At 36.1% G+C, this 20,519-nt stretch overlaps 1 pseudogene; it reads left to right on the plus strand.

The window, feature by feature from the left end:
• Positions 1–18,434, plus strand: part of LOC126945836 (uncharacterized) — a 190,754-nt pseudogene extending 172,320 nt beyond the window's left edge.
• The last annotated feature ends 2,085 nt before the right edge of the window (positions 18,435–20,519 follow it).

Below are 20,519 nucleotides of genomic sequence, written 5' to 3' on the forward strand. Positions count from 1 at the left end.
TTGGACTCCAAGTTATTCAGCTTTGGGACTCAGACTGGCTTCCTTGCTCCTCAGCTTGCAGATGGCCTATTGTGGAACCTTGTGATCATGTAAGTTAATAATACTCAATAAACTACCATATATGTCCTGTTAGTTCTGTTCCTCTAGAGAACCCTGAATAATATAATTAGTAATGTCATTCACAGAATTCGGGAAAATAACCCTAAAATTAATGTGTAACTCCCCAAAAAGCTCAGATAGCCAAAGCAATCCCAAGCAAAAAGAACAAAACTGGAGGTATCACTTCACATGACTTTAAATTCTTCAAGCCTATAGCAACCAAAACATTATAGTACTGGTACAAAAATAGATACACAGATAAATGAAACAGAAAAGACAACCCAGAAATGAAGCCTCACACAAACAACTGATCTTTGAGAAGGTTAAAAAAAAAAGCAAACAATGAGGAAATGACACCCTATTCAATAAATGATGCTGGAAAAACTGACTAGCCATGTGCAGGAGATTGAAACTGGACCCTTACTTCTCACGAAAACTAACTCAAGGTGGATAAAGACTTAAATGTAAGACCTGAAACTGTAAAAAATCATAGAAGAAAACTTAGAAAAACCTTTTCTGGATATTGGCCTAGGCAAAGAATTTATGACTAACACATCAAGTGCAAATGTATCAAAAACAAAAATAGACAAATGGTACTTAATTAAACTAAAGAACTTCTGCACAGCAAAACAAAAATCGATAGATTAAACAGACAAGCTACAGAATACAAAAACAATATTTGTAAAGTATGCATCCAGAAAAGGAATAATATTCAATATCTATAAGGAACTTAAATAAATCAACATGTAAAAAACAAATAACCACATTAAAAAGTGGGCAAAGAACATGAGAAGACACTTCTCCAAAGGAAACACACCTTCAAAGAAGAAACACATGTGGCCAACAAACATACGAAAAAAATTTTCAGCATCACTAATCATCAGAGAAATGCAAATCAAAATCATAATGAGATACCATCTGACACCAGTCAAATGGCTATTATTAAGAAAGTGAAAAAATAACAGATGTTGGTGAGGTTGTGGGAAATTGGTATGCTTATATCCTGTTGGTGGGAGTGTAAATTAGTACAACCCCTACAGAGAATAGTATGGAGATTTCTCAAAGAACTAAAAGTAGAACTACCATTTGACCCAGAAATCCCACTACTGTGTATCTACCCAAAGAAAAATAAATATTTCTACCAAAAGACAATAGCACTCATATGTTTAGCACAGCACTATTCACAATAGTGATTGAATCAACAAAGGTGTACAATCAACTTAAATTTCCATCAATGGTAGAGTGGATAAAAAATGGTATAAATGCATCATAAAATACTACACTTTTACAAAAAATAATGAAATTATGCTTTTTTTCAGCAACATGGATGCAGCTCTAGGCTATTATTCTAAGTGAAGCAATGCAGAAACAAAATAAAATATGGCATGTTTGCATTTATAAGTGGGAGCTAAACAATGGGTACCCATGGACCTAAAAATGGAAACAATAGACACTAGGGACTACAAGACAGGAGAAACAGGGAGGATGGCAGGGCTTGAAAAACTACCTATTGGGTACTATGTTTACTATTTGGGTAATGTGCTCACTAGAAACCCAAACTCCACCATTATACAATATACACATGTATCAAACCTGTGCATGTTCCCCACAGACCTAAAATTAAACAACAAAAAAAAACCTCTTAATAAGATAGCAGTAGTTTGATATTTCTTTCAAAGTGCTAGCCATATCTCGATATACATATCTCACAACAAAACCAGCATAATTTTTATTAGAAAACTCTAGCTATGAGTAAAGCAACAATGCATTTTACACCACCCATATGCTTTTCTGAATGTTCTGGATAACACCATTAGATAAATACAAGAAATAAGGAATAAATACTTAGAAAAACATGAATGATATTTTTAGATTATATGATTGCATTCTTGAAAGCAGTCTTTGCACAGCAATTAACATCAATAATGTAATTCAGTATGGTAGCTGGGTACAAAATTCATATACAAAGTGTAATAGATTTTCAATATATAGAAAGTAATTAATTGGAAAATATAAGGAAAGAAAATGTATCATTTACATCAGCAACAGACATGAAACACTGAGATATTTACCAAGTTTGGTGCATGGCATTTAAAACTCTCTTGAAAGAATTAAGAACGAAATGAATACACAGATATTCTTTGCTTTGAGTCTTAAAAAATCAGAGAAGAGATCCCCGTTCCTTATAGTAATATCAAAATTAAATATTTTTCAAATAAAAATAATAATATGTTAAGTAGCCTGACAAATTTACATTGAAATGTATCTATAAATTACCCAGATGACCACTAATAAAAAATATTCATTAGTCACATTGGCCCTTCTTCCAGATTTTGAAATAAGATATGGCAATTAAGAATTTGATAGTCTTCCTTGTGTCTGGGTGCGGTGGTTCATGCCTGCAATCCCAGCACTTTGGGAAGCTGAGGTAGGCAGATTGCTTACCTCTGGGCTACATTGTGAAACTCCATCTCTACAAAAAATACAAAAATTAGCTTGGTGCGGTGGCATGCACCTGTAGTCTCAGCTACTTGGGAGGCTGAGGTGGGAGAATGACTTGAGCCCGGGAAGCGTGGGTTGCTGTGAGCTGAGATCATGCCTCTGCACTCCAGTCTGGGTGACAGAGTGAGACCCCATCTCAGAAAAAAAAAATAATAATCATATGATACTCTTTTTGAATAGATTAAAAAATATAAGAGCACAGGCATTTTAGAAATACTCTCGAATATATATTGGACTTCAATATAAATGATATCCAATTGAATAAACTTTTAATATGATTTGTAGGATTTTAGTTATTCTTAGGAAGATCCAAGACTTCCAAAATTATAAAAATAATTTATCCATGTTTATATCTTTATCCAATCTGCAATTTATTTCATTATCACAAGTGCTATGTGGACTTGAAAAAAACACAACTGTTGAAATAGTACCAAAGAGGTATTATATTTTATCTATCAAAGCAGTAATGAGTTAATTTTGATAAAGTTCACTGTGGAGTAGAATGAAAAACTAATATTTTGACATTTGTAGTAGAAAAGTAAGTTGTTACTTATGTGAGGGGAAGGAGGACCTCACTATACCTATTAGAATTTAAAATACATATTTTATTCTACATCTGGGAATTTATTTATGCATGTACTCATATACTGGCCTAGAGACCATTATACTATTTGTTGTAGTGTGTGTGTGTACACATGTGTATTTATATATAGCTGTATAACTACCTATCTACTTTCTCCCTCTCTCTCAACCTATTATCTGTGTGCATAGATTTGTACCTCTGTAAACCATTTCTTGAAGGATAGACACGCAAAATTTTTAATACTATCTTTGTAGATTGGAATGATAGTAGTGAGGGAATATAAGATTTTTCATTCTAGACATTCCCGTGCTTTTGCATTTTTACCTTGAGAACGTGCTTTTAATAATAAAAACTTTAGTTAAAAATAAATAGCTGATGTATGTACCAATATCACATGGAATTAAAATATGTTGATCAACTTGTTTAATTCATAATTTGTTTAACAATAATGCACATAAAAACATAACAAGCAGAATTATATAACATTTGTATAAAAACCAATTGCACTAGGAGTATAATAGATTTCATTATCTACTATTATGTAAATGTATCATAAATTATCTGCATAGTCTAAAAATTTCCAGAGCCTGTCCCTCATACAAAGTAAATCTTATTCAGGAAAGTTCTTTAATTTTAGGTAACTAGAAATTAAATACATATTCCATGCCCCAATGTCTCAGACCTTGAATTTTCAAGATAAGAAGATGATGTATAAGGAAACATTACATTTTTGTGTATATATACATATTATTGCAAATATGCATACATGTATATATATATATCATATATATTTATAAATATATGTACTCACACTTCTATATACAACATAATTCATTTAAACTTTTTTTTCTGTCAAAAGCCTAGAAATACATCTGGTTTTGTTTTGGAAACTATAAATCATTTAGTCAGTATGATTTTAACTATTACAAACGTTTATATAGCATTGGACTAAAAACATGTTATTGAAATAGCATACACAAGGTCACATTATTTGATATATAAATTGGCTCTTTCTTTAGGAAGATGAGTACAGCTCATAGTGTTCATTTGTTTACCAGACTTCTACGATTTGGAAAATCCTATTCAATACTTCTACAGAGAGCTGTTGGAAATGTTGCATGCTTCAGTAATTTACAGTTTTTGAATTAAAGCCTAGTATATAATGTGCAAATGTGATTATATAAATCTGATCTTTCCTTGGCTTAACGGTTTTGGAAGATTTTCATCAGTACCAAGAAATACCTCAGAAATAGGCAAATACTTTTTAGGGAATAATCATTTTCATTCACATGAATTCTATGAATCAAAATATTTACTTACTGAATTTTCATACCTGGAAAGACTGCAAATCTCTTAATGCTTTTCAAGTTATTCCAGTACATGTTGGTTAGCATGCAACAGAAAAGCTATAGACAGAACACAGCTGTTATAAATATATATTGTGTCAGAATAACATACTAATCACTAGCTCTAAAGAAATATACATTTTTAATATTTTCCTATATCTGTAACTACAACTTGGAAGATGAGTAGTTAAATTCAGAGTGTGTCCTTATGGTACCTCTGTGCATATTTTACAGCCAAATTTTGAAAAGAGGAAATATTTTTCAGGTAGGTGCTCCATAAAAATTGCCAAAAAAGAAATAAAAAGTCATTTGGAATCCACTAAAATATCAATGCACATTTTAAAAAGTGGTAGTGGTACAGGCATAAGGAAGAGAAAAATAAAATGAAAGTCATTGGAAGTAATTTGTCAGACACGTAGTTATCATAAACCTGATTTTTATAAGTTCAAAATGTCAGAGATACACTTGTCAGAATGAGTCCCCATTATATGAATAGTTTGTTTAGCCTTATCCTCTGAAGTCAGAATCAACAGACTGGTTGAGAAAGCAAATGAATCTTTCTGATGGGTAGACAGTTGCACAAATTTGCAAATGACATAATCAACAAATAGATAAAAGAAACACACCCACACACATATATATGTAAAAGGAACACATGCACAAACCATTAATGTGCATATATGTATTACAAAATGAGAATCAACAACTTTACAAAAATTAACAGCTTGGTGCAATTATGAAATTATTAAATTGGATACTGTGGTAGAAGATAGTCATGAGGTAGGAGGACACGGTCAATATTAACTTGATTGTTTATATGTATTTTTAAAGCAGTGCCAGAAGAAATTCGTGAGAAGATAAGTTATATGATGAAGTAAAATGCTCTAGAAACAATGGGAAAACATTGCAGTTACTGGGAAAATATTGTGTTTACAGAAAATATAAACAACAGCAAATACCTTAAGGTAATTATGCCTAGATCTTGTTAGAAAATATTTTATATATTTTGAGAAACAGGAAAATAATATTTCAAATGAGTCACACAGTGAATATATTTTAAGGCACCCATGAACCTATATATTTCAAAACGCAAGAATATTGCAAATTCATGTAATGAAAAGTTAAATAGATTAGGATTCTGAGATAAAATGAGGGAGGTCCAAATAAATTTGAAATTCAAATTCACAATAAGTAAGCTTCTAAATAATATTTAAGTGATTTTTCTACTAAAATTATTCATTGTTTGTATAAAGTTCAAATTTGACTGAGTATCCTGTACTTTTGTGTGCTAAGCCTGGCAAACTTGCAGCTGCAAGGAATCAGAAATCTCTTCATTTTATTTCAACTGCACTGATATTTCTTTTGTTATGTGTACCCTACTATTTACATCTTAATATTTACTTCTTAATATCAATTTTTGTATGTTTAAGTTTTAGTGTTTATATTTGATTTTTTGCTATACATTTCATATTTCTATTAAAAGTCTCTATCTTTTAATCAATTTTCTTGAAAATATTCCATGTAGTTCTTTTCATGCCTGGGTCAGATGACCCTGATAACTTTGGTATTCTGTGATATCTTTGTATATTATATCCTGTTTTTTTTCTACTGGTTTTCAACCATGTGGCCTGTATTAGTCTATTCTCACACTCGTATAAAGATACCACCAGAGACTGGGTAATTTATAAAAAACAAAGAGGTATAATTGACTCACAGTTCCACATGTCTGCAGAGAGGCCTAGGAAACTTGCAATCATGGTGGAAGGTGAAGGGGTTGCAAACTTGGACCTTTTCACATGGAGGCAGCAGAGAGAGTGCCAGCAAGAGCAGGGGAAATTGCCTTATAAAACCATCAGATTTCATGAGAACTCACTCACTATTAGGAGAACAACATGGGGGGAAATGCCCCCTTAATCCAATCACTTCCCTCCAGGTCTCTCCCTAAACACCTGGGGATTACAATTTAAATGAGATTTGGGTGGGGACACAAAGCCTACCATATCATGGCCCTATTTCCTGGCAATGTTTTTTTGATGCTGGACATGCTGTATCAAAAATCGTAAAAGCTTTATATCATTTCATTTTTCTCCACGAAGATTTATATATTTTTTCTCTCTGGCAAGTAGAGTAGGAATGGATAATTTTGATGCATAAAATATTGGTCTATATATGGTTTGACTTTATACATAGGATAAAGCCCTTCCTGGACCTCAGAAGAAAAGAAAAAAAAACCCTGAATCTAAATTCTTGTTTCCCCAGGATAACATATTTCGTGAATTCTTTTCTATACATTCTGGTTCTATAAAGCTATTATAACATCTCCTTTACTTATCTGCCTCTAACCCATGTCATCGGTCCAATACCAACTCAAGAGAGAATTTCATGCACAAAATCAGGGTCAGTTCTCTGAAACTTCCTTTTCTCTGAGATTTTGACCCTGTGTCTCCAAACTACTTTGTAGCAGTAAATTCCAATTTTGTTGCTCCAGCCCAAGGAGCCTGCTGTAACATACAGGCTGCTGCATTCTGTTTAGCATTTATACATTGAATGGGGAATTGACAAATGTACCAAGAGTAAAAAGGACAATGCAGATCTTTCCTCAAAGTGTTGGTTTCTCATCTTCTGCTTTCCTTAGTTATTCTCTAATACCTTCAGTCAACTTTTTATAATGTATCAATTTTTGACAAGGGTGGCAAGATCATTCAATTTGTAAATAGTCCTCAACAAATTGTTTGAGACAACAAAAGAACCACATGCAAAAGAGTGAACTTGGAGTCTTACATGACAACATATCAAAAATTAACTTTAAATGGATCGAATATGTAAGTATAAGTGCTAAATCTATAAAACTCATAGAAGAAAACAAGAGAAAAATTTTTGAACTTGAATTTTGAAATGAATTATTAGATACGACACCAGAAGCATAAGTAACACAAGAAAAAAATGAATAGGACTTTATCAAAATGAAAAACTTTTATAATTCAAGTGACACTATCAAGAATGTGAAAACGGTACCCAAAGTATGGGATAAAATATTTGCAAATCATATTTTTGTTAATGAACTTAAAACTAAAATATATAAAGAACACTCACAATTTAACAATAAAAAATATGACCCAACCAAAAGATGGGCAACAGAGTTGAATAGAGATTTCTCCAAAAAGATATACAAATAGCCAATAAGCATGTGAAAAAATTGTTCAAAATCATTACTAATCATGGTAATGTGGAGCAAAATGGTCATGATAAAACATCTCACATGCACTAGGATGGCTTTAATCAAAAAGTCAGGTAATAAGAAATGTTGAAGATGTGGAGAAATTTGAACATTCATACATTTCTGGTGAGAATGAAAAATAGCACAGGCCTTTTGTAAAATAGGATGTCAATTCCACAAATAAGTAAATAGAGTAATACCATACGATCCAGCAATTATTTCACTCCTAGGTGTCTACCCAATAGAAATAAAAACATACATAAAGATACAAACTTACACATAAATGTTCATAGCAGCATTATTCATATTAGACAAAAAATAGAAATTCAAATGTTCTTTGACTGTTGAAATGATAAACCAAATGTGGTATATATCACTCAAACGTAAAAAGGAATGATATACTTACTGGAACATGATACAACAAGGATTAATCTTAAAAATATTATGTAAAGTGAAAGAAGTCAGTCACAAGACCATATATTATATGATTAATTTATATAAAATGTCAAGAATAGACAATTCAGTAGATAAAGTAAATTAGTGGTTTCCTAGGGTTGGGATATGGGTGAATAGAAGCAATAGATAAAAGGTACAGAGCTGCTATTTCTTTGGGGTAATAAAAATATTCTAAAATTGACTGTGGTAAAGGTTTTACACATCTGTAAATTACTAAAAAATCATTGATTTATACACTTTAAATGAGTGACGCTTTTGGTATATGAATTATATTCCAATATAATTCTTCTTAAAAGTGTATCCAACTTTCATATTTGTTCTCAGCAGAAACGGTTATGCTGATGCCAGCTACACTCTCATAGTCCAAAACAGAAATCTGACTTTATTGTGTTTGATAGGAGAGAATAATAAAGACCATAAAGTGACAAAATTCTTCCAGATAAGAATGTTAAGGAATTAGACATTTGAGAAGCCACTTTCTGTAAAAATGAGCTTTTCCTTAACTATTTTCTGAATTTTTTTGTCATAGATATGCAGATACTAAGTCGAAAGACTGTTTTTAAATATGACAAACTATTTAGTGATAGTAACATTAGCCATAGCTGAACATAGTGGTTCTGATCACAGATTCAGATCAGCTAAAGGGATTACAATCTGTGGAACAGAACAATGAAAGGGAGGAAGCTACCCAGTGGTGACCCGGAAATCTGTATTCTGTATAAGTCCTTGGCCAAGAACTAGACTTTTCATGCTCTGGGTGAGATGATATGAGGCTTATGTCGGAACAACTTCTATGATCATAAGAATGGAAGAGAGATAACAAAGGTCAAACAGTCTTTAGGAATGTTGAAAAGCCAGACCTTGTTGAGTTCAGGGACTATCTTATATTCTGATTAACTCCCAAGCATGTGACCCCAGAAATGCCACAATTGACGAGTTTGAAAAATGCCCTAGGTTAACAGTTAACCTAGATGTATGCTAACAAAGCCTGAAACCCAACACTGATAGAATATTCAGAAGAAATAAGGTTTGAAGACTGAATCCATCTGATTAGAGGAGCCAAGGAAACACTGTGGGCTTAAAATATATCTGCAAAATAGCCTGAGAAGCGTGAGGACAACATCAATGCAGAAAAATAGTCTGGTGTGTGGAATCAGAGTTGAACACACTGATTAGTGCATCTATACAAAGGAGTTGGCATTGGTGGTGGTAGGAGACAGGATTTATATGGACAAAATAACAAAATAATTGAAAAAATATTAAAGATTTATATTATGTTATATTATATCATATTATTATTATTATATATGATGCCAATAGCGAAACAGGGTCTTCAAGGAGACTGAAACCCAAAGACAGGAAAAACTTTATGTAAACATTTTTTTTTCTCTCTTCCTGCTCTTTGCACCTGTACTCGGCCTAGACACAAAAAGTATGCAGCAGAGCAGGGTAAATATGGCCCTGTATATATATACACGGCCAGAGGATTAAAATGAGGAATACCAAGAAAATGGAAAGTATTGGGGATATTTTGGAGGGGGAAATGGCCAAACAAGTGAACCCAAAAAGTTGTTTATGAAGTTCTAAATTTACCTCAAAGCTGTACACCCACAGATTTTATTCTAAACACAGATCACTGCTAAGATCTAAGTGAATGATACACATGCGGAAGAGATCAAAATAACACTGAACTTCTTTCATTGCAGAAGCTTTTTAGTTTGATCCAATCCATTTGTCTATTTTCGGTTTCATTGAAAAAAGAGATTGTGGAATGATGGTTTCCAGGGGCTTGGGGGAGGTGAAAACAGAGATGTATTTTTCAAAGTTTACAAAATTTCAGTTATTCAATATGAATAGATCCTGGAGAGCTACTGTACAGCATAGTGCCTATAATTAGCAATACGGAATTATACACTTAAAAATTTACTAAGAGGGTGAATCTAATTGTATGTCTCTTCACCACAAAAAAAGAAAGGAAAAAGGCAAGAAAAAACTTTTGTAGGTGATGTATATGTTTATGGCATTAATTTTAGTGATAGTTTTATGGGTGTATATCTCCAAACTCACTACATTGTATACATTAAATATGTACAGCTTTTTGTGTTAATCATACCTTTATAAACTATTTTAAAACAAAAGCAAATACCACTGTACTTGCATTAAAAGCACAACCCACAAATGACTTCAGAACTTGTGTCCTGAACACAACAGGGGAGATTGCTTGCTATAACAAAAGTAATCACTGGATAAGTCTTCTCCATCAGCTAAAGAAGACTTCATATTCTAACAATACCCAGAATACAATTCAAACTTACTTGGCACAATATGTAGAAAACTAAAACTGAACCCCTTTCTTACACCTTAAATAAAAATTAACTCAAGATAGATTAAAGACTTAAATTTAAAACTCAAAACCATAAAATCCCTAAAAGAAAACTTTGGCAATACCATTCAGGACATAGGCATGGGCAAAGACTTCATGATGAAAACACCAAAAGCAATGGGAACAAAAGCCAAAATTAACAAATGGAATTTAATTAAACTTAAGAGCTTCTGCACAGCAAAAGAAACTAGCATCAGAGTAAACAGACAACCTACAGAATGGGAGAAATTTTTTGCAATCTACGCATCTGAACAAGGTCTAGTATCCAGAATCCACAAGGAACTTAAATAAATTTACAAGAAAATAGCAAACCCATCAAAAAGTGGGCAAAGGACATGAAAAGACACTTCTCATTATGTGGCCAACAAACATATGAAAAAAAGCTCATCATCACTGATCATTAGAGAAATGCGAATCAAAACCACAATGAGATACCATCTCATGCCAGTCAGAATGGTGGTTATTAAAAAGTCAAGAAACAATAGATGCTGTTGAGGCTGTGGAGAAATAGGAATGCTTTTATACTGTTGGTGGGAATCTAAATTAGTTTAACCATTGTGTAAGACAGTATGGCAATTCCTCAAGGGTCTAGACCAAGAAATACCATTTGACCCAGCAGTCCCATTACGGGGTATATACCCAAAGGAATATAAATTATTCTGCTATAAAGACACATGCATATGTATGTTTATTGCAGCACTATTTACAATAGCAAAGACATGAAACCAACCCAAATGCCCATCAATGATATACTGGATAAGGAAAATGCGGCACATATACACCATGGAATACTATGCAGTCGTTAAAAAAATGAGATCATTCCTTTAGAGGGACATGGATGAAGTTGGAAGTCATCATCCTCAGCAAAGAAACGCAGGAACAGAAAACCAAACACTGCATGTTCTAACTCATAAGTGGGAGTTGAACCATGAGAACACATGGACACAGAGAGGGAAACAACAAACACTGGGGTCTGTTGGGGGGTGAGGGGCAAGGGGAGGGAAAGTGTTAGGACAAATATCTAATGCATGCGGGGCTTAAAACCTAGATGACAGGTTGATAGGTGCAGCAAACCACCAGGGCACATGTATACCTATGTAACAAACCTGCACATTCTGCACATGTACCCTGGAATTTAAAGTAAAATTTAAAAAAATTACTTGATACAAAAACTAGGGAAATCACAAATTCAAATGGGAAAAGACACTCAATGAATGGTAAAGCTAAGATGACAAAGATGTTGGAATTAGCCGAAAAATATTTTAAGCAACTATTTAATAATGCACCAACAGAAATTAAAATATTATTTAAATAGAAAAATGCTGTTAAAAAGCTCGACAAAATATAAAAGACATAAAAAATGTGAATTACAGACTTACAGAATAATCAAAATAAAAACTTATTAGATAGGCTACACAGTAGAAAAAGATGACAGAAAAATCAGTAAACTTAAAGAAAGGTTAATACAAATTATCCCATGTGAGCAAACAGAAAAAGGCTGATAAAAAACAAGCAGAGCCCCAACACCAACTGGCATAATATTAAAAGGTCTAACATTTATGTAATTGAAGTTGCCAAAAAAGAGAAAAATAAAGTACATCAAAAACATTTAAATCAAATATATAAATATATAGATTTCAGAAGCTTAGTGAACAACAAAAATATATATTAACCAATGCGTTGGGTTATAAAACATACTTTAACAAATTTATGAGTTAAACTCTGCTATATATCCATAATGGAATTAGACTAGAAATTAGAAAAGGAATGATAATACAAAAACCTCCAAACACTGCAAAATTAGTACAAATATAAATAATCTATGTGTCAGAGAAGTCTCAAAAAAATTAAAAATTATATTTTAGCTCAATGATAATGGAAACTCAACATGTCAAATTTGAACAATATAGCTAAAACAATGCAGAGTGAAAACGTATGGCAAAAAAGTTAAAGAGTAAAAGACTGTAATCAGCGATCTAAGCTGTCAATTACAAATCTAAGCTGTCACCTCCAGAAACTAGAAAAAGAAAAATAAACACAATCCAAAAGAATGAAGAAATTTACAAATTTGAGATCAGAAAGCAACATATTTGAAAACAAATAATGCAGAAAAGCAATATAATCAGGCATGTTTCTGTAAAAATATTCATAAATTGGCTAACCAATTTTTATTTTATTTTATTAATGAGACTAAAATGAAACAGTACATGGATAACAAATATATTGAATGAAATGATGAATACCATTACAGATGATGCAGACATTAAAAGGATAATAAAGAAATACTGCAGGCTGGGTGCAGTGGCTCACGCCTGTAATCCCAGCACTTTTGGAGGCCAAGGAGGGTGGATCACAAGGTCAGGAGTTCAAGACCAGCCTGGCCAAGATGGTGAAACCCTGTTTCTACTAAAAACACAAAAATTAGCTGGGTGTGGTGGTGGGTGCCTGTAATCCCAGTTACTCAGGAGGTTGAGGCAGAGAACTGCTTGAACCCAGGAGGTGGAGGTTGCAGTGAGCTGAGATGGTGCCACTGCACTCCAGCCTGGGTGACAGAGCGAGACTCCATCTCAAAAAAAAAAAAAAAAAAGGAAAAGAATAAAAAAGAAATACCGCAGACAACTCTAACCACATATATTTGGCAAACTAAATAAAACAGGCCAATTCCTTGAAAAACACATAATACCAAAACTCCACTAAAATAAAATGGATAATCTGAGTAGTCATAAACATCAAAAAACCTAAACTTGTAGTCAAAAATTTACAGAAATAAAATCTCTAAGCCCAGATAGCAATCATGTGAACATATCAAGAGATCAATAACATTTTTGACAAAATTGAACATTTACTAATTGTGAAAGTTAATATTGAGGGTCAACTTGATTGCATTGAGAGATACAAAGTATTTATTCTGGGTGTGTCTGTGTGGATGTTGCCAAAATAAATTAACATTTGAGTCAGTAGGCTGGGGAAGGCAGATCCACGCTTAATCTGGTGGACATAATCTAAATAGCTGCCGGGAAATATGAAGCAGGCAGAAAAACGTGAAAAGGAAATGACAGGCCTAGTCTCCCAGCCTACATCTTTCTACTGTGCTGGATGCTTCCTGCCCTCAAACATCAGGCTCCAAGTTCTTCAGTTTTGGAGTTTGGACTGGCTCTCCTAGCTCCCCAGCTTGCAGACAGCCTGTTGTGGAATCTTGTGAGTGTGTAAGTTGGACTCAACTTCTAATAGTATGAACACTGATAGTCCTTGGCATGAACTGTATAGAGAGTTATGCAAAATAAATGAATTTGACACTCCTGATTCACTGCTTGTGAGAGGCAAGGAGTTTAGTAGCTCTATATATAATACCTTTGACCAGATGTGGAGAACTAAGGAACGTAGTGAAGCTGGTTGATTGCTCCTAAGTTCAGTAGACAAAGTAATGAAAGAAAGTGATGAACTCAGGGATTCTGTCTTCCAGCTTCAGAAGCAAATAATAAGCCTCAAATCTGCTAAGATTTCCCTGAGTGAGAGTTTTATCCCCTATAGAGAAAGGACTAAAATTGTGGAAAAACAGACACAAGCTCTTATCATGCAAGTGGCTGACCTGCAATAAAAGGTGTATGCCAGCTGCTTTCCATTAAAGTGAGGACATTGATTGGAAAAGAATGGGACCCTGCAACTTGGCACAGGGATGTGTGGGAGGACCCTGATGAAGCTGACGGCACTGAGTTTGTAAATTCTGATGAACCTTTTTTGCCATAAGGAACAGCTACCCCATCTCCAGTACTAGCAACATCCCCCGCACCCCAACCCATATTACCATCAGCCTTCCCATCTTTGTCTGAGGAGATAAACCCTGCACTACCTGAGGCAGTTGCCAGGCAAGATAATGTTGATTATCCAGAGAAGCCAACCCCAACACCTGTGTTTACTTCTAGATGTATAACTGGACTAAAATCCCTGCAAGCCCCTAGAGGTGAGGTTGAGAGTGTGACCCATGAGGAGGTACGCTACACTCAAAAAAAAAAAAAAACCAACTGTTTGAGTTCTCTAATTTATATAAACAGCCAATCTGGAGAACAGTTATGGGAATGGATATTAAGGGTATGGGATAATGGTGGAAGGAACATAGTTGGATCAGGCTGAACTTATTGATTTGGGTCCACTAAGTTGAAACTCTGCATTTAATGTTGCAGCTCATGGAGTTTAAAAGGGTTCTAATAGTTTATTTGCTTGCTTGGTTAGCTGAAATATGGATTAAAAGATGGCCCACTGTGAGTGAGCTGGAAACGCCTGATCTCTCTTGGGTTAATGTAGGGGAAGGGATCTAAAGGCTTACAGAGATTGGGATGGTGGAGTGGATTAGTCACTTTATACCTACTCATCCCAGCTTGAGGGGAGGTCCTTGACTAATGCCTTGTGAAACAGATTTGTGAGGGCTGCACCTGCGTCTTTGAAGAGCTTTATAATTGCTCTTCTCTGTATGTCAGATCTAATGGTGGGAACTGCAGTCACTCAACTACAAAATTTAAATACAATGGGAATAATTGGATTCTGAGGTGTTAGGGGCCACGTGGCAGCACTCATCTGTCAAAGTCAAGGTGGGCATAGCTACCACAATGGGCAGCAGAGGCAAAGCCACAATCAGAATTGTCTGACTCGTGTAGAGCTCTGGCATTGGCTAATTAATCATGGTGTTCCTAGAAGTGAAATTAATAGGAAGCCTACTGCATTTCTACTTCAATTATACAAACAGAAAACTTCTAGGTTGAATGGACAAAATACTAATTTTAGTTATACAAACAGAGAATCATAGCCCCTCAATCAATTTCCAGACTTGAACCAGTTTACAGACCCAGGACCTCTTGAATGAAGGGGAGGCGAGATCCCTTTGAGGAAGGTCCCCATTATATTACCAACAATGTAAGCAGTGAGACTTTCTCCCATCCTTCCCCAAGCAGACCTCTGGCCTTTAACCAGGGTAACTGTGCATTGAGGAAAGGGAAATGATCAGATATTTTGGAGACTATTGTACACTGGCTTTGAGCTGATATTGATTCCAGCGGACCCAAAATGTCATTTTGGTCCTCCAGTTAAAGTAGGGGCTTATGGAGGTCAGATAATTAATGGAGTTTTAGCTCAGGTCTGACTGACAGTGGGTCCAGTGAGTTCCCAATCTTATCCTGTGGTCATTTTCCCAGTGCCAGAATGCATAATTGGCATAGAGACATACTTAGCAACTGGCAGAACCCCCACGTTGGCTCCCTGACTGGTAGGGTGGGGGCTACTACGGTGGGAAAGGCCAAATAGAAGCCATTACAGCTGCCCCTACCTAGAAATATAGTAATTCAAAAACAATATGACATCCCTGGAGGGGATGCCACATCCCCGTTCAACACTCCCATTTGGCCTGTGCGGAGGACCGATGGATCTTGGAGAATGACAGTAGATTATCATAACCTTAACCAAGTGGTTACTCCATTTGCAGGTGCTGTACTCCATTTGCAGGTGCTGTACCAGATGTGGTTTCATTGCTTGAGCAAATTAACACATTTCCTGCTACCTGGTAGGCAGCCTTTGACTTGGGAAATGTTTTTTTCTCCATCCCTGTCCATAACACCCACCAGAAGCAATTTGCCTTCAGCTGGCAAGGCCAGCAATATATCTTTGCTGTCCTACTTCAGGTGTATATCAACTTTCCAGCTTTGTATCATAATCTTATTGAGAGAGACTTTGATTGCTTTTTGCTTCTGCAAGATATCACACTGGTATATTACATTGATGACATTATGCTGATTGGATCCAGTGACAAGAAGTGACAAACACACTGGACTTATTGGTGAGACATTGGCATGCTAGAGGATGGAAAATAAATACAACTACAATTCAGGGAAACTTCTACGGATCCAGTGGTGTGGGACATGTTGAAATATTCCTTCTAAGGTAAAGGATAAGTTGCTGCATTTGGCTCCTCCTACATCCAAGAAAGAGGCACAACGCCTAGTGGGCCTATTAAGACTTTGGAGGTAACACATTCTTCATTTGGGTGTGTTACTATGGCCCATTTATCAAGTGACCTGAAAGGCTGCCAGTTTTGTGTGGGGTCCAGAACAGGAGAAGGCTCTGCAACAGGACCAGGTTGTGCAAACTGCTCTGCCACTTAGGCCATATGACCCAGCAGATTCAATGGTGCTTGAGGTGTTAGTGGCAGATAGGGATGCTGTTTGGATCCTTTGGCAGGCACCCATAGGTGAATCACAGCAGAGGCCTCTAGGATTTTGGAGTAAGGCCCTGCCATCTTCTGCAGATAACTACTCTCCTTTTGAGAGACTGCTCTTGGCCTGTTACTGTGCTTTCATGGAAACTGAACGTTTGACTATGGGTCATCAAGTCATCATGTGACCTGAACTGCCTATCATGAACTGGATACTTTCTGACCCATCAGGTCACGAAGTAGGCCATGCACAGCAGCATCATGAAATTGAAGTGGTATATATGTGATCGGGCTCGAGTAGGTCTTGAAGGTACACATAAGTTACATGAGTAAGTAGCCCAAATACCTATGGTATCCACTCCTGACATCCTGCCTTCTCTACCCCATCCGGAACCAATGCTCTCATGGGGAGTTCCCCACGATCAGTTGACAGAGGAAGAGAAAACTAGGGTCTGGTTCACAGATGGTTCTGCACGATATGCAGGCACCACCTGAAAGTGGACAGCTGCGGCACTACAACCCCTTTCTAGGACATCCCTGAATGACAGTGGTGAAGGGAAATCTTCCCAGTGGGCAGAACTTTGAGCAGTGCACCTGGTTGTGCACTTTGCATGGAAAGAGAAATGGCCAGATGTACGATTATATACTGATTCATGGGCTTTAGCCAATGGTTTGGCTGGATGGTCAGGGACTTGAAAAACACATGATTGGAAATTTGGTGACAAAGAAATGTGGGGAAGAGGTATGTGGATGGATCTCTCTGAGTGCTCAAAAACTGTGAAGATATTTGTATACCATGTGAGTACTCACCAATGGATGACCTCAGCGGATGAGGAGTTTAATAATCAAGTGGATAAGATGACCCGTTCTGAGGACACCACTCAACCTATTTCCTCAGCCACCCCTGTCATCACCCAATGGGCCCAGAAACGAAGTGGCCATAGTGGCAGGGGTGGAGGTTACGCATGGGCTCAGCAACATCGACTTCCACTCAACAAGGCTGACTTGACTGTGGTCACTGTTGAGTGCCCAAATTGCCAGCAGCAGAGACCAACACTGAGCCCTCAATATGGCCCCATTCCTTGGGGTGATCAGCCAGCCATCTGGTGGCAGGTTAATTATATTGGACCTCTTCCATCATGGAAAGGGCAGAGTTTTGTCCTGACTGGAATAGGCACTTATTCCGGATATGGGTCTGCCTATCCTTCACGCAATGCTTCTGCCAAGGCTACCACCCGTGGACTCAAGGAATGTCTTATCCATCATCATAGTATTCCACACAGCATTGCTTCTGACCAAGGCACTCATTTTATGGCTAAAGAGGTGTGGCAGCGGGCTCATGCTCATGGACACTGGTCTTATCATGTTCCCCATCATCCTGAAGCAGGTGGGTTGGCAGAAGGGTGGCATGGCCTTTTGAAGTCACAATTACAACACCAACTAGGTGACAATACTTTGCAGGGCTGGGGCAACGTTCTCCAGAAGGCCGCATATGCTCTGAATCAGCATCTGACATATGGTACTGTTTCTCCCATAGCCAGGATTGATGGGTCCAGGAATCAAGGGGTGGAAAGGAAGTGGCACCACTCACCATCACCCCTAGTGATCCACTACCAAAATTTTTGCTTCCTGTTCCTGTGACATTACATTCTGCTGCCCTAGAGGTCTTAGTTCCAGAGGGAGGAACATAGCCACCAGGAGACACATCAATGATTCCATTAATTGCAAGTTAAGATTGCCACTTGGACACTTTGGGCTCCTCCTACCTTTAAGTCAACAGGCTAAGAAAGGAATTACAGTGCTGTCTGGGGTGATTGACCTGGACTATCAGATGAAATCAGTCTACAACTCTACAATGGAGGTAAGGAAGAGTACGTATGGAATACAGGAGATTCATTAGGATGTCTCTTAATATTACCATGCCCTGTGATTCAGGTCAATGAGAAACTACAACAGCCTAATCCAAGCAGGACTACAAATGTCCCAGACCCTTCAGGAATGAAAGTTTGGGTCACTCCACAGGAAAAAAAAAAAAGACATGACCTGCTGAGGTGCTTGCTGAAGGCAAAGGGAATACAGAATGGGCAGTAGAAGAAGGTAGTCATCAATTCTGGCTACAACCACAAGACCAACTGCAGAAATGAGGACTGTAATTCTCATGAATATTTCCTCTTTCTTTTGTTAAAAACATGTTTGTGCATGTATATACTTGTACTAAGAAAATATCTTCATTTCTTTTTATTTTATCATATGACATAAGATTTATTGACTTCATATCAGCATTTAAGTATTGTTAACTTTATGTAATAGTATTTGGGTTTGGAATTGGTGCATTTCTGGTTATACAAAGGACAGTTGTATTATGTTAGGTGTAATTACAACTTCAGTATTGTCTTTATTTGAAGATTACATATGATCTCAGGAGATGTGTATGGGTTCAAGTTGACAAGGGGTGGACTTGTGATGGTTAATACTGAATGTCAACTGGATTTGATTGAGGGATACAAAGTATTAGTCCTGGGTGTGTCTGTGTAGGTGTTGCCAAAAGAGATTAACATTTGAGTCGGTGGGCTGGGGAAGGCAGATCCACCTGTAATATACTGAGCACGATCTAATCAGCTTCCAGCGAATATAAAGCAGGCAGAAAAATGTGAAAAGGAGACTACGGGCTTAGCCTTCCAGCCTACAACTTTCTCCCATGCTGGATGCTTCCTGCCCTAGGACATTGTACTCCAAGTTCTTTAGTTTTGGGACACGTACTGACTCTCCTTGCTTCTCAGCTTGCAGACAACCTATTGTGGGACCTTGTGGTCATGTAAGTTAATACTTAATAAACTCCCCTTTATAAACATACATATATGTGTGTGTGTGTGTGTATATATTATATATATATTATATATATATATATGTGTGTGTATATATATATATATATATATATATATATAGAAAGAGAGAGAGAGAGAGATCCTATTAGTTCTGTCCCTCTAAGGGAACCCTGACTAAAATACTCATCATAAAAACTCTCTGCAAAGAGTAGAAAGAAACTTCCTCAATCTATCTGTAAAATATGTACAGGTACAATAGTAAATGGTGAATCTGCAAAATATGTACAGGCACCACAATAGTAAATGGTGAAAACTTAATACTTTCTTCCTAACATCAGGAAAAAGGCAAGAATGCCTGTTCTCACTACTCTTATTCAACATTATGCTGGAAGTTCAACTACTACCAAAAAAAAAAAAAAAGTGAGAAAAAAAGACATACTAATTAGAAAAAAAATGAAATAAAATTTCTGCTATTCACAGATGACATGATTATCTGCAAAAAATGCAGAGATATCTACAAAAAAACTTTTAGAATTAATCAGTGACTTTAATAATGTAATAGAATATAAGGCCAAAACACAAAAATTAATCATATTCCTAATATGTTCATATTCAGTGGACAATTGAAAATCAGAATTTAAAAATAACTTATACCACTTACAACAGTTCAAAGAGAAATATTTAGGTATAAATCTACCAAAATATATGCAGGGCCTATACGTTAAAACTACGAAATGCTGATGAAATAAATGTAAGGCATACAAGATATCTGACTAGACAGCCAGGAAGTACTGCTCCCACCAAGAGGCCAAAATATGGAGTAAACCAACATGCTTCAAACACATCTTCAGAGAGAAAACACTGATAATCTATAGGGAGACAATATAGATACTGAGGCCAAAGAGGGAG

Source organism: Macaca thibetana, chromosome X (genome assembly GCF_024542745.1).
Source record: "Macaca thibetana thibetana isolate TM-01 chromosome X, ASM2454274v1, whole genome shotgun sequence".
NCBI classification, from domain to species: domain Eukaryota; kingdom Metazoa; phylum Chordata; class Mammalia; order Primates; family Cercopithecidae; genus Macaca; species Macaca thibetana.